This window comes from Accipiter gentilis, chromosome 25, assembly GCF_929443795.1.
Source record: "Accipiter gentilis chromosome 25, bAccGen1.1, whole genome shotgun sequence".
In the NCBI taxonomy this organism is placed as follows: Eukaryota; Metazoa; Chordata; class Aves; order Accipitriformes; family Accipitridae; genus Astur; species Astur gentilis.
In genome coordinates, this window is record NC_064904.1 from 4,381,803 (window position 1) to 4,398,370 (window position 16,568).

The following is a 16,568-nucleotide window of genomic DNA, read 5'->3' on the forward strand; positions in this document are numbered from 1 at the left end:
GTACACATGAAGCAGCTTTTAATGGCTCTCCCTTCTTCCTTTGAACAGAAGCTAGCAAAGAAACAAATATTCTTCTGAAAAAAATGTGTTAAGATTGTCAGCCTTACAGTAGGAGTCGGCCACTACAGGGCTCCAGTCGCTCCCACCAAAGTGCACAGTAGAGCAAGCACACAGCCCTGCAGGGTTGCAGTGGGAGGCAGTGTGTACCTTCACGTCAGCATGGATTTCAGCCCAGTTATGTGCAGCAGGATTTAAACATGCATTCTTGCTATACTGATCTGGGGCCAAGCCCCTCAGAAACATGAATCAGATGAAAATGCTGCTGCTGACTCTACCAGCATCCCCTGCATCCTGCAGAGAGCATCTGTGTAATACTTGTAAGATAAGCAGCTTTGCTGGAGGTGCGTCACAGCTGTCCTGTGTGGCGTGTGCTGTAAGGGGCAGATATGCTGTTTTCATACAGCTGAGCTCTTTCAGGTCCTTCCCTAACGCAGCAATGCATCACTCATTTGCTGAAACACATGCTGAGTCCTGGTGACCTCAAAGCCCATAAGCATGGGCTTTGAACTGGGACCAAAATTATGTCATTTTAATACAAAATGCTTTCTTTTCCTGCTGGTTATTGAAATGATTGAGCCTCAAGTGATAGATGCAACACAGTGATGTGGAGCCAATCTATAATAATCAGACCTTATGGGAATTCTGTACTGTAAAACTAATTGAGTGGTTTGCCACCCTGATAAATAGAGAAATTGAAAATGCGATTTGTAATTCAGAAAATAATGGGATTAAATAAATAGTCATGTAAACCCAATGATTCCTTGAGTAACAAGGAACTGAACAGAGACCCATAATTACAGCAGAAGAGAGGAGAAAAAGCTGACTGACAGTCACATTATCATCTATTGTTCCAAAATTTACTTGAATGGTACAGTGAAAAAATGCACTGAGGAAAGAGTGATTGCAGGGAGCCATGGTACAAAGCCAGATGGTAGCCACATTATTTCCTCTGAAAATGGTCCGAATCATGTGGTTTCATTGCAGCTGCCCAACTCTGGAAGATGACCAGAGGCTAATGTCTATTTTGCATTTAGTTTGGGATGTTGCCTGCCTTGTACCAACATCACTACTGATCTGCCCATGTACATGGAGCAGGCTGAGGGAACGAGGAGCAGCAGAGAGAACTGGGGTTGTTTAGTCTGGAGAAAAGGAGGCTGAGGATAGACCTTATTGCTCTCTACAACTACCGGAAAGGAGGTTGTAGCGAGGTGGGTACTGGTCTCTCCTATCAAGTAACTAGTGATAGGATGGGAGGAAATGGCCTCAAGTTGTGCCAGAGGAGGTTTAGATTGGATATTGGGAAAAAAATCTTTACTGAAAGGGTTATCAGGCATTGGACCAGACTGGCCAGGGAAGTGGCTGAGTCACCATCCCTGGAGGTATTTAAAAGACGTGTAGATGTGGTGCTTCAGGACATGGTTTAGTGGGCATGGTGGTGTTGGGTTGACAGTTGAGCTTGATGATCTTAAAGGTCTTTTCCAACCTAAATGATTCTATGATTCTATGGCACTAAAAGCAAGGACACAAATGCTAATTGGTCTATGAATAAGATTTTGATCTAGAGGGGTAGCAGCATATCCATAATCTGCAGACCATAAACACTAGGATTTTTGGTAACTTTTATGAGAAGCAGTTTTTAGCTCTTCTTATCCTGCCATCTCCTCTATGAGTACAGATTTGTTTATGCTTTTGGGGACAGGCAGAAAAAGAGGATGTCTGTTTGACGTCCAAGGCAAACCAGTGTTAACAGCGTGTGTTCAAAGTGCTACAGTGTGATGAGTTAACCCTGGCTGCACGCCAGGTGCCCACCAAAGCCGTTCTATCACTCCCCCATCCTCAGCTGGACAGGGTTGAGAAAATATAACAAAGAGCTTGCGGGTTGAGATAACGACAGGAGAGATCATTCACCAATTACCATCACGGGCAAAACAGACTCAGTTTGGGGAAAATTAACTCAATTTATTACAAATCAACCAGAGTAAGGTAATAAGAAATAAACCCAAATCTCAGAACACCTTCCCTCCACCCCTCCCTTCTTCCTGGGCACAATTTCACTCCCGGATTTCTCTACCAAACCCCCCCAGTGGCACAGAGGGACAGGGATGGGGTTTATGGTCATCACACGTTATTTTCTGCCGCTTCATCCTCCTCGGGGGGAGGGCTCATCACACTCTTCCCCTGCTCCAGCGTGGGGTCCCACCCACGGGAGACAGTCCTCCACAAATTTCTCCAACGTGGGCCCTTCCCACGGGCTGCGGTCCTTCACGAACTGCTCCAGCATGGGTCCTTTCCATGGTGTGCAGTCCTTCAGGAGCACACTGCTCCAGCGTGGGTCCCCCACGGGGTCACAAATCCTGCCAGAAAGCCTGCTCCGTGGGCTCCTCTCTCCACAGATCCGCAGGTCCTGCCAGGAACCTGCTCCAGCGCGGGGTTCCCACGGGGTCACAGCCTCCTTCGGGAACCCACCTGCTCCGGCGTGGGGTCCTCCACGGGCTACAGGTGGATATCTGCTCCACCGTGGACCTCCCTGGACTGCAGGGGGACAGCCTGCCTCACCAGGGTCTTCACCACCACGGGCTGCAGGGGAATCTTCACTCCAGCGCCTGGAGCATCTCCTCCCCCTCCTTCTGCACTGACCTCAGTGTCTGTAGAGTTGTTTCTCTTACATGTTCTCATTCCTCGCTCCGGTGGCTGTTTCTCTCTGTCCCAACTTTTTTCCTTCTTAAAAATGTTATCACAGAGGCATTACCACTATCGCTGATTGGCTCGGCCTTGGCCAGCAGCAGGTCCATCTTAGAGCTGGCTGGTGTGGGCTCTCTCGAACACAGGGGAAGCTTCCAGCAGCTTCTCACAGAAGCCACCCCTGTAACCCTTGCCCTCCCGCTACCAAAACCTTGCCACACAAAACCAATACATACAGATACTGCCACATTTGGAGGAAGGGTAGCTGGGAGGTCTCACTGCTCCCATGTCCACTCTGTCCCAGGCCCAACCAGGTATGTTCCAAAAACACCTGCAGACAAAACAGCTGGAGCAGCATCTAAATGTGCCACAGTGTAAGCCAGGTGCTCAGCCAAAATGCAGCTGCTTATGGACCCATTTTGAGGACGTAATAATGGAAATTATTCTGAGCTCCTCCAGGGCTGGGCAGCAGCTGAGTTTAGTATCTCAGACTTTCTGTATTGCCATGCTATGGCCAATTGTGTGAATTGAGGCACATGAATCTTTTGTGGATCTGTTACTCATGCTAGCAAGTCTTGCCCTGTGGAGAAGGGCTGAGAGAAAAATTGGGACCAGAGAGTCAGTGTTAGCTAGATACCCTTCAGTGGGGAAAAGTAAGAGTCAAACCTTGCTCTACTGTAAGATCCTGTGTAGGGCCAGAGTGTGAGACCCTGACCATGTGTAAGGGGGAGGAGGAACATTTCTCTCTGCTTCCAGTTTTCCACTGTGCATTAGACCAATGTAGACGGTGTACGGGAATGGAAAAGAAAATTCATACTTATCTCTCTGACCACAGAGTCCAAACAACCATTTATTAACCTATTCATTTTAAAAATTCTGAAATTTTAGGAGAGAAACGGTTTTGCTGGGAAGGTTAATTTTACCAAGCCCTTAACATGATGATAAGGGTTTTATAACAGCCTGACATTGGAAGCAAAGAGAAATCACAAAGGAGGTAATAGGGAGCCAGAGACGCATGTGCCTGTTGGGCCATGCTAGCAGGGAAGCCAGTCACTCCGCCTTTGCTCAACTCTCCCAAGGGATTTATGTAAATATCAATCCCATGTTCACTTTTGCAATGCGCAAAATAACCACAGTTGTGTGATTAGGCTCGCAGCATCTACAGCCTTTTTCTCCTTCCCATGAGGTTGCTACAATGGAGAACGTGTGTCTCTCTCCTCCCACTGCTGTAAGACTATTTTATTTCAGCAGAAGTCACACATTCAGCTCCATTAAACATAATGGCATCAGACATGAATGCTCTTTTTAGTTATGAGTGGTTTTGCCTTTGAGCAGGGAAATCCTCTCTCTAAAAGCCTCCATTCTCCACACTGTGCCAATGGATGGCACCATTAGCTACCAACTGCAGTGTAGCCACACTTGGGGGGGGATGGTGTTTGTGCCCTGCTGATAGTTTTTTTGGCATTCTTGTCCACACCCCAGCTCCAGAGCTCTGCACCAGTATGTAAAATTTCCTCCAATGTTTAAGAAGGAGATGTACAAACTTGGTAGAATTATACAAAACAGAACTCTCTTTCTAGCATCAGTCATCTATTCTTCAAGCTGTTTATTCCTATAAAAACAAAGCAATAAAAATCAACACCATCGCATGTTGTGAGAATTAACAGATGTTGCAGAGCAGCTGGGGACCTGGGGCACAGGATGTTCACAGCATGGCTGTCCCAGTTCTGTGAGGCAGTTCAGTCCTTCCTAGGTGTTTCAAATCCAAATGGTCTCCCCAGCTGGCATCACAAGCAGCAGTGGCACATATGCCTGCTGGGATGTACTTGTACTAACTTCTCAGAGTGATTTCTAGAGGCATGAAAAAGACATAAGGTGGTTCACTGCAGTTAACCCCAAAGTGCTCTCACATCTCCCCTGGACAGGCAGATGCACTGACATCTTGTACTAAAAAATCCTGGGAGCTGCTCTTCTGTGGCATGCTCCTTCCTTCGTGCCTCACTACACACTGAAGGCATGGAGATTAGTGCTATAGGAATGAGTTATTCCGTCAGCTTGCATCTCTAACTCCGAGTTTGCACCTTGGTGCTAGGACAGCAGCACCAGCTGCTGCAAAGTCAGGAGTCAATAAAATATAAAAGCCCTTGTATTACCACAGTTGTTCTTTCCATCCTAATGAGAAGAAGACAACCAGCTGTTGCAGGGAGAGAGGTGGCTGCCCTGACCCCAGCTGCGGGAAAAAGTGTGTTCCCTGGGAAGCTCAGGCTGATCTCTGTGTGGCTAACATATAAAGCAGAAAGGCAACTGAAAGGTTGGGAGTGTGGCCACTGCCCTTGTGCTTCATCACTGTCTTATAGTTTTCTCTGGGTGGGCATTTGTACAGGCACTTCTGCTCATGACAGGCGCTCTGATCTCCACACGTGTGCTCTCTAGCACAGCCCCTGCCAAAAGACCACCATTAGCTGCCTGGGTGACAGGTGTCCCTGCGGTTTGCTTGCAGTGCTGGGGAATGTGGGCACTGATGCTCGTCTGCCCATCATTTTGTCTTTCCACAGACCATTTCCCTCCTGACAGACTTCAGATTCGCTCTGTGCTGCAGCTTAGACATTCTTCATTCGTGCTAGATGAATCAATAGGAATAATGTATTGTTAAGTGCAACAAAGGGCCTCAGAGCATCTTTGACATTCACTTTAATTTTAATTTTCACTTTTTTGAAAAAGAACCACTGTATTTTCCATTGGATCTCTTGGGCAAATTTAGAGCAGAGTGTAACATGTGGCCACTTGTGCCAGGAGCTTAGGCTTGGTAAAATATTATAAATTGGCAGAGCGCTAATTAGCAACACAGCCCTGCTCTCTCATTTATGGACGTGGTTTCTGGCTGTGGCTTTGTGTGAGAAACCAAATCAAATGCACGTAAACAATCTGGAATTTGCAATCAGATGTGCTTTGGTAAGAAGCTGTTTGGCAGCTTCTAACCAGAAGCATAAAGATGGTGACACACACAGTAACAAAACCATCCATGCAATTTACAGGGAGAAAACAGTCACTGAAATTCCTTGTCCCCAAGTGACAAAAGGAAGAATCTGTAGATTAAGACCCAGACTGAAGGGTAGATGAGCTGCCATCAGTTTCTAGATCAAATTGGCACGTTCACACCCCAAAAAGCCCCACTGCTGCAGGGACCTCAGACTGTGGTCACTCTCTCCATATCTCCTGTGCCTTTGTGCCAAGGCATGTTACAGTCTTGTGGACTTTTGGTAGTGTGTACAAAAGATGTCATACTTATCACAGAATAGGGGGAAATATTTCCAGGCCAGAGCTATAGCATGGAGGGGATGCCCTGGAGAATGCAGTGGATTAAATGCCTATTGTGTAGCTGTCTGAAATTGTAGGGACTGGGTTTCATGACCCAAACAGCCCCTTCCACCTTTTTGAACTTGTTGGAATATGTTATGTGCTTGGTAGCTCTTTGATTCTGATGCACAAGGTAAAGTTTTGCTTGACTCTAGAATTAAAATTCCTGAGGACAGAGGCGGTTGAGCCCTGGCCATGCCTGACCCAGGACAGACTGTGTGCTGTGGCTGCCAGCACAGGAGACAGGAACGTGGCTCTGCTCTGAGCAGACTCCGGCAAGTTAAGGGAGCACATGCTTCACTTGCCAGTGCCAGCGGGGGAAAGGATTAGATTACTTTAGCCCATTCTCCTCCTCCTCATAAGCCTGCATGCTATGAGCAAGTGTTGTTTTCCCTCAGTTCTCCTGTGTTAGTATAAGCTTTTTGTAGGAAATGAAGCCATCAAGCACATTCTGCGAACGCTCTTCTTTGGCTCCTCTCCCACAAGTTGCCTTCTGCACCTCAGAAACAGCATGCAAACCAGAGACCTCTTGAGGCAGGGTTTGGTCATTCCTGGGTATCCCCTCGTTAAAGAGTGAACATGGATCTTCACTAAAGAGATCCTGAACATGGATTCCTCATAGCCCTCCTAAAACAAAGTTGTTAGTGGAAGAAAAAGGCTTTTTCATTGCATAGTGTTATGCTTTCTGTGGCTAGGAATAAGCTTTTATTCCTCATGGAGCACAGAAGAATAGATGCAAGTGTCTTGGTAGCAGTATATGCTCATTTCAATATTTTACTGCATACAAACCAGCCCCTCTATTACAATGCACTAAAAGCTAAGAAAAACCCACTCGTGGAAGATACTTAATGAAGCTATGCCAGATCAGGTCAGGTCAAAGGTCTAGTCATGCTTCCAACAGCAGTCAGTAGCAGAAGTCCAGAGGAATTCATGCAACAGTATCTCCATACAGCCTTTCAGCCTCCAGGGATTTTTCCACTTAAGGATTTCCCACACAGATCGTGAGGGAACAGAAACCACAAAGAGACACCCTGTGTCTCGATAATTTGGAAAAGGAGCAAAGAAAAGGAGTCCAATAGTGTAACTTAGAGGGAGAGCGAGCAGTGGAAAGGAGAGTGTCAAATGGTATCTGCTGGCTTGCAGATTGACATTAGTCCTGCAAATCCTCCCATAGTTCCCAAACATTGCATTGTCCTGGAGTCAGGAGAAACACCAGTATTGATACTAAATGAATCCAGTTTCGAAGCTAACTTCATATTTCCCTTCTCTGAAGAGGCTGCTAATGAAGGTACTCATTGTGCTTGTGCTTGCTAGGTGGCACCAAGCTGGTTGCAGTGAAAGCAGGGCCGTGTGCCAGAAAGGAATATCTAGCACCTTGTGTGATGGGGTCACCAGTGTTTGCATGCACCTGCACTCACAGCTGCAGAGAAGTGCGTAGGCAATCCAGGCAAGTAAATTAATGAGCTTGCCTTAACAAACTGCCCCAAGTGAATTTCTGAAGCAATTTACATGTTAGGTATACAGCAGTAAGGGTGTAAAAATTCAGACTAGCTCTTTACAGGGGTAAAATAGAAGGGGATTTGTAACAAAGAGAAAATATGACTTGGTAACTAGATAGGAAATGAATAACTGAGCCAAAGGCAGAGTTCAGTTCCCTTCGTTACTTCAGCTATTGTTGCCCTCTCTCTAGCCAACCAGTTCTTACTGTTTTATCATTGCCTTGCAAGGTCTCCACTTTGCTCCTGGAGCCATCACTAATAATTGTGGGTTTTGTCAGCACCGTTGATTTTATTGGTATATTGAGGATATTGAACACTTTCCTTGGAACTCCCAGCCCCTGTGTTACAGTGATCCAGGAGCATCTCAGCTTCCTTTTGTAGAAGAAAGTACTCTCTCATGGTCACAAAGAAAAGCTTGAACACAAGGTTGTGCTGCACTCTGTAAGGTCATAAAGCTGAGGGCAGAGGGACCATTAAAATGTGTTTCTAAAAATCATGGAAAAGATTGTGATTCTCATTTTGGTGTTTACAGTGTGGCTTTGTGATTTGGGTTTGGCAGTGCTGAGACCGTTACACACAAGCACAGCGGCCAGCAGTTGTTATCATGGGGTTGGATTATCAGCAGCCTCCACAGAAAAATCATTGGGAGGAGACAGCAGAAAACTCTGAGAAGAGCCTCTTACAAGAGATTTAGCATCCTTGAGGGGGAGAGCATTTGGACTCTGCAAACTGGCAAGAACAGAAGGTACCCTGTGCTATGAACATGCAGACTCTCAAGCGAATGGTGCTGGCTGCCTCCCCAGGGGCTGCACTGCCTGCAGCTGAAACCTTTGCCTGCTTGGCATGGACATTGGTGACTTCTGACACTGCAATTCAAACCTGGCTGCTGCCCTGAACAGCCTGTACACCAGCCTCCCACTGTGTCCAGTACCCGTGTGAGTTACCCTGCTCCAGATTCAGATGAGATACCTCACCTAGCAGTGATTCAGCTCTGCTACCTTCCCTGCCATGTCTGGATCACCCATCAAACCTGGCTCTCATTCCGCACCACATGAGTAGTCTATAGAACAAACTGATGGGAACATCAGACATTGCCCTATTCAGAGGAAGAAAAATAGATGAAATTATAGTTTTCTTGGAACTGCTGTTTCAGGATGTCTTGTGGCCTTTTTGTCTGACAAGCTTAATAAAGAATGCTTATGTTGTACAGGAAATCTGGTTAGTCTCCATGAGAGGGCTTCTCAATTGTTAATCTCATTTCTGCCAGAGACTAAAATCTGGCTACCATGCTTATTGTCAGCCTGTTGATCTAATATTTGTAATCACATCCGTAATTACACAGCCAATCACTGGCAGTAGAATCTCTGAAAAATACATCTGGTTGGGGTAGTAAATCCACCTGCTCTAGAGATTCCTGCTTCTAGTCTGTCTTGCTTATGATATTGAACAATTTGCAGACTTTCAATGAAGTCCACACAAGCCATAATTGCCAGTGCTGCCATTCAGTGTACAAATGCATCATTTGTGTACTTTTATTTTGATACTATTGATCCTGTTGTAATATAACCAATAACCCGATCATGAGGTGAAGGACAGATCAGCCACACCAAATACCTTGGGGAGACACAGATTGAAGTTAGGTAATAAAAGAGAGAGGAGAGGAGTCTCCTTACAAGGCAATGAGTCATATTAGATTCTTTTAAAATTTCCTTATGCTTTAAAGACAGCATATTAATAGTTTGGGATCTAGCATAAGTGAAAGAATAGATATTTGCTATGAAGAATTTTACCTATGTATCATAATTACTTAGAGTAACACGCCTGCTTCTCCTCTGCCTGGGTATGGTTCATACTACTAGTACAGGGCAGTTTGTAGTTACTATAAAGGCCATAAAACTAGATCCTCAGATGGGTAAATGCCAAGTTGGACTTCAGACACCCACCAAAATCCTCTGGAATCACATGACTGTGAATTCTTTCTCGTCTCCTCTTGCAAATCATAACCTTGACTTGGGTGCGTGGGCTCCCCTGGGAAATGCATAGAAAAAGTTAGAGCCTCCAGAACAAGTTTCACATGTGTTGTGCTGTGTTTAAGACATTGCTGGTACTATCTGCTACAGAAGAAGTGTGGCATCTTTAAAGAATAGACCAGGGTGAAAAATGAAGTTTTCACTCTCCATGATCACAGCTGATTCCTGAGAATTACTGGCTTTCTGGGAACAGAGCATTGCTATCTAGGTTTCAGAGGAGTGCTCTACTTCTCTGTTGTGAAAGCAGTTGTGGATAATATGGTTTGCATTCACCCAAGTCCTGGCAAAGGGATTTTGCCTTTGTTGGGACGCTCACTTCCAAGGACTCAGGTGTTGCTCCAGAGGAATGATGGTTACGTTAGGAAAAAAAGGCAAATAGTATCTCATCGAGAAGATGTAATGAAGAGACAAATTAATGTTATTTGTCACCCATACTATAAAGAAGAAAACCATTTCATCCTCCATACAAAGTCCCACATTCAGAGCAGAGTAGAGGTGGAGTAACAGTGGAAATCAAAAACAATGGGAGAGGGCTCTTTTCTAGCTTCTGTGGAGACAGTGACAGTTCCCATTTGTTATAACATCAACTAGGAAGTGCTTCTAATTTACAAAGTAGTAACTATGCTCCAGTCTGAAAAGCGAAAAGCCTGGATTTACTAGGAAAATGCCCTGAAGTCCTTACTAATACTCTGAAACTTCAAAGCTTAAATTGGACAGAAGAATGAAGTATGAAACAGGTTGACAGTGCTGCTAAAGAACAAAGAGAAAATTTGGTAGGTTCCCCTTGACTGTTTTCTGTAACCTTTTCTGTAACCCTGCCCCACAGAAGTCAGCAAGGGGCTTCCCCCTGCAGAGCTGCTGCATGGCCAGGGCCGACTCCAACCAGCTGGGCAGGGACTCTTCAGTCTGGCCACAGCCCCACGCCTGTGGGCCCAGCAGGCTGGCTGCAAGAGAGGAGGAGGGAGGGAGAGTGCCTTGAGGGGTACTTACTAGTTTTGTGGAAACAAAATAACACCACCTGTTGAGAGCTCCATTTTTTGGCAGTTCTTCCTCTGTGCACTTTTGCATCACATGAGAACCTGAAGTGATGTTTGGAGTCAGTCAGAGCTGAGGGACCACACAGGCAACATGAGAAGACACACATGTTCAGAGGGCGCTTCCTGAGAAAACTCCACGGTCATTATGTCAATAGCTGTACTCAGAGCCGTTAAAAATTGTCTTCAGGGAGTTTACAGAGCCATAGGCAATACAGTTGCCCAGAATAACAATATAGTACCAACAAACAGTTTCCAACATCCACCTAAATGCAGAAAAGGGGAGAGAACTCTGGGACTGTGTAACAAACTGTGTAGCATTCCCAGCTGTTGGAGGCTAAACTGAATTTAGTTTATTGCAACAGTGCTATATTCAGACTCAATTAAATGTGCACAAGAGATCCATTTTCAAATGTTATTCATACTGTATGACCAATTCTTCATTTCCAAAACGAGTGTCCTGAGCTAAAAGGACCACAAAGTGAGTAGTTCCTGTTCACAGGGATAGTCCCAGGAAAGCAGGCTTCAGCAGAAGGAAATGATGTGCCACACACTGCTGGGATGCAGAAAGTCCCTGCCCCGTACCCAGAGCCACTCACGGCCAGGGTGGGACATTGCCAGTGGTGCGTACCCAAACATTTGGCTCATTGTCCATTTAAATGTCTTTATTCCAACACTCTGTTTAGAAGAATACTCCGCAGACTCATCTCTGGGCAGCTTTTTCTGTGCAATAACAAGATGGTCTGCTTCTTTTTGTTATCCTGGTGTTCCTATTTACACACTACCTCTCACCTTTTAGTGGTTATATTCTTCTGTTATTCTGTTCTTCCCAAGCCTTGCCATATGTATGCCCTGACATACATTTAGATACAGCTTAGATCTTTTTTTCTTTCTATTTATTATTGGTTTTGCAATGTTAAGTATTTCCTCCTTGGTGATTTGTATTATCACATCCCATTCTGTCATTGTTTAGTCTCTCACTTTATTATATTTATCTAGGATCAAGCTAAACTGGCCTATGTCTTGCTTATTTTACTCTGCAGCTGTGACCTTTGTGTGCAGGGAGACAGTTTACTTAGATTGTATAACCACTGCATAGATGTGCACTGTCAATAAAAGCAACCGCCAACAATAAGTGGGTAACAATGGGGAAAACCACAATAACCTAGAGGAAAAAGTAGATTTCTTCATGAAGACAGAAGCACACATACATATGAAGATCTCTGCTGGCAAGCTCTATTTGAGAGTCACTGAAATGAGAATGAGAGTCTAAAAATGGTAAACTGTTTAATGAATTTTACTTCGAACCATAAAGTATCACTTGTGTATTTGTGGAGGAATACTGTCATGTTGTCATGACACTCTTTCTTACAATGCATGATTTGTTCTTAATGGGTATTTTCTACCAAATATACTACTAATGTAGTTTCAAAGGTCCAGGCAGTTGTTTTCCACTATTTCCCTTGCAATACATAGCCTGGGGACTGCTACCTTTTCTCTCTGACTTGTCCTGCCATAAGCTCCTTCTCAGATTCCACCCCTAGACTCAGATTGCACAGTTACCTTATTCTTTGCACATGCATGCACACTCCTAGCACATCTAGATGAACTGAGTTATTAATCTTTCTTCAAATCAAGCATTTTGTTTCTCTGATCAGAAGTGTCTTTACTAAGCTAAATATATGTTAAACAATGTTGCTGTCTTTCAACTTTATCTGGTGAAAGTACAATCTAATCTCTAACACTTCTGGATCTGTTTTTTTCTACAGCATAAACATAAAATGTATGCTGGGTCAGCTAAGGCTTATATGACAGTCTGAGTTTGGGAAAGAAGGAGAGAAACATGCTACTTATTTTAGTTTTAGCCCTAAACTGAGTTTGGAGCCAGGCCTCCAGGAAATTAATTAGAAACAACTTAAATCTGACAACACTAGACAGTTTTTGAAATTGTAATGCTTTTCTACTCTGAATCCTGGTGATATATGGTAAACACCATGTTATCTCTAAAGTTGATCTGAGCAAAGCACAAGTGGGTGGAGCACATACACTCACAAAGACAGATATTGATAATAAAAGTACAATCAGTCACAGGAAGATATTAATTTCTCTAAATTAAATTATACTTTTAGATCCAATGATAGATACAGGCCTGTATAATTATTGCCAATGGTGCACTGTGTTTAACATACCATTTTAGCTGGAATTCTTTTAGTTTTGTAAAGGACTATTATTTCCCTGAGTGGGCATCTGCCTTTTTCATTCTCAGGCTGGGGAGGCTTTGTTTACCATGAGCTAAAGAGTTCTACTTTTAAGACCTGACAGCAGAATATGTTGACATTGCTGTAACTACTGTCCCTGTTTGTCCTGGTTTCAGCTGGGTGTCCAGGTTTCAGCTGGGATAGAGTTAATTTTCTTTCTAGTAGCTGGTACAGTGTTATATCTTGGATTCATTATGAGAAGAATGTTGATAACACGATGATGTTTTCAGATGTTGCTAAGTGGTGTTTAGACTAAGTCAGGGATTTTTCAGCTTCTCATGCCCAGCCAGCAAGAAAACTGGAGGGACACAAGAAGTTGGGAGGGGACACAGCCAGGGCAGCTGACCCAAAGTGGCCAAAGGGGTATTCCATACCATGGGACGTCATGTCTAGTATATAAACTGGGGCGGGAGGAGGGGGGGGGTGGAATCGCTGCTCAGGGACTAACTGGGCATCGATCAGCGGGTAATGAGCAATTGCACTGTGCATCATTTGCATATTTCAATCCTTTTATTATTACTGCTGTCATTTTATTAGTGTTATCATTATCATTATTAGTTTCTTCTTTTATGTTCTATTAAACCATTCTTACCTCAACCCACAAGTTTTATTTCTTTTCCCAATTTTCTCCCCCATCCCACTGGGTGGAGGGGTGGGTGTGAGTGAGCGGCTGTGTGGCGCTTAGTTGCTGGCTGGGTTTAAACCACCACACTGTTTGATATTTAATTAACTAGGACACTTCCTTGAGATTCCTAAAACCACAATTGTGCCATGATGAAATCACATTTAATGTATAAATATGTGTGGGCTGGATCATTATTTGGATGTGAGACCTGCCAGCAATATACTGCTGCTGCAGAAAGTTGTCTTTAGGCGTTAAAAGCAATGAAAGCAGGATAATGGACTACAGAAATTTGCGTCTTGCTGTTGATTCACATGTAGCCTGTGTCAGATGGGTCACTTCAGACTCAACTTGGGGGTACTCTGACAGGTTACATCAATTTTGTTTGCAGATTGAGAAACATATTCTGCAAAAAGTAATGTCTCTTCTACCTCTAACCTGTATAAATCTATATATCTTTAGCTGAAGCCTTTCTCTTGTGTTGGAGGGGTTACAGACAAATCCTACCAAATCATCACAGCACAGACAGTTGCAGTCCTTGCACTGATGTGGTGTAATACTTTTGACATGAAGAACTGTGCACATTAGACTGTCGCCAAAGCATTATAACCCCTTCACGTTGCCATTCAAGAAATCACTAATACAACAGGTGATTCTACGTGTTTTCAATGCAGTTAAGACTAAATAGCATAGGTTCTAAAAAAGATTATGAAAGAAGAGGTGACACCCAAAATGTCATAGTATGACCCCAGTGCAGTTTGATGTTATTGAAAAACAGTGTAATCCTACAAATCAAACTCATATGGTCTCTAAACACTTCACACTAGAATATGAAGTATATTATCTTGATGGATGTAACATTTGAGTGATACAATATGAAGGAAACTGCTGTGAATGAAAAAGAAGGAAACTGAAGTAGAGAGCTATTTTTACAGCAGGGAATATGGACAGTTCCTCTAACTATAAGCCTATACCTGAAAATCTTTGCCAAGGCTGACAATTATATGGGATTGGGGGGGGGGGGGGGGGGGCGCAGGGGGAAGAATCTGTATGAGGGAGGGACAAAGTTTTTTCAACAGACATCTTTGTAGAAGATAAAATACAGCTTCAGAACCACAGCATCTGCATGGCTCCTCTGCTTTTGCAGAGGAGACTGGCATCTCTAAATACTCCTGAATTCATCACCCTGCCCATTATTAGAAAAGCCCATACGAAGCAATACCCAAAGCAAACAGGAATTCATGCATTTCTCATTTCTCACTCTGCATGCCAGTACCACACTCATTCCACCGAATTCAGGCCCTTCTCCAGCTGTTTTGGATAGACAAGATTTCTGCACAGCTTCTATAGTAAGTGCTGACACTTCCACAATGAGGCTTTGGTTCTTATTTTCAAAGTTATCTTTCAATAAGAGTATTTTTTTTTGTGAATGAGCAAAGTAGAACTACAAAAAAGCAGTCCCTCAGCAGCTGAAGGAATCACCTGTAGAAACTGCTGCTTGCAAGTGAGGATGACTGATTTGACTAAATCAACAGATTCAATTTGCTTTATTAACAGTAAACATAATTACATAGGTATATCAACCGTACCTCCAGATAGTGCTGCAATTACAGGCTAATTGAACAGACTATGCATCATGAAACCAAAGCCACAATTATTCAATAGAGGATGTGAACATGGCGAGATGCTTATGCAGTATTAGATTACAGTGCTGCAGGAAATGACAGAGAGGAGCGATTACATTACAGCCAACAGATTAATGCAGAACCACTACTTCAGTGAGGAGCAATTAAAACCAATATATCTTCGTCTGAATTCCAGGGGCAAGGTGGTGAAGCTAGTGACTCCTAGGTTACTAGGGACATTAAGATTTTTCCACTTGTTTTTCTGATGTCTCTGACAACAACTTCCCGTTCTCCTGCAATAGCGATAGCTCTCTCCCTTCTCTCCACTTTCTGCTTCCCTTTAATACTCTGGTGCATTCAGCCCACTTACGCTATTCATTGTTAGATTCAGCCTTTCTTTCCATCTGCTTCAGTGGGCTTTGGGACTGTCCCTAAATGAAATGCCTTCTGGCTTCAAGTCTCTCCTCAAAACTCCCATCTTTAACGAACCCTTCACTGGTGTATCTGTGCTGATGTGCTTTGCCCCCGGCCTCCTTCCTGCACCGCACTGTGAGAAGAAGCCCCATGGAGCAGGCATAATGCCTTTGTTGGGTTTTGCAAAACATGAGCACTTGCAGCATTAGATAAGTAATTATAACAACTCTGCCCTTTCATGAGGAAAACCATACAAATCATTAGCAGATAATAATTCAATGGAGCTCACAGACTTGGCAAACATCTATTACCGTCTAAGAATTTCAGACTCACAGCCTAAGTAGTAGTCAGTATAATATTTAGAAAGCATTCATATGTGTCCTTAGAAATACAAGTTTTTGTAAAATGAGGGGGAAAGCCCATTTCATGTTTTCGTCTTTCCATGAAAATGATTTCAGTGTCTCTTCATCAATTGACTTAGTCCTGCAAAGTAGCTCTGGAACAAACTCAATTTATGTGAATGTTGATGTAATTAATCATGAAGTATTCAGTTTGTTAAAGCCATCCTAGACTATTAGTATATCAAAGGGTCAATTCTGAGGAGTACTGGGTGGTGGCATCTTTTCAACATCAGCAACTGTTAATCAGCCACATGAAGAGCTCTGTATTCCATTTAGATGATATCTCTGTATTTCACCACTTCTCTTTTTCTCTTTTCCCCAAATTTAGTAATTTTCTCATCAGGTAGTCTCTTGTATCAGCTTTCATAAAGCTACCAAAAGGCCTACAAAATAGAGACTGGCTGTCCTGGGTTCAGCTGGGATAGAGTTAATTTTTACAGGAACCTGGGAGGTGGGGGCATAGCCGGGGCAGCTGACCTGAACTAGCCAAGGAGCTATTCCATACCATGGGACATCCTGCCCAGTATATAAATGGGGAGCGGGCCGGGGGGTGGTCTCTGTTTTTTCGGTGGGGGAAGTGGCGGAG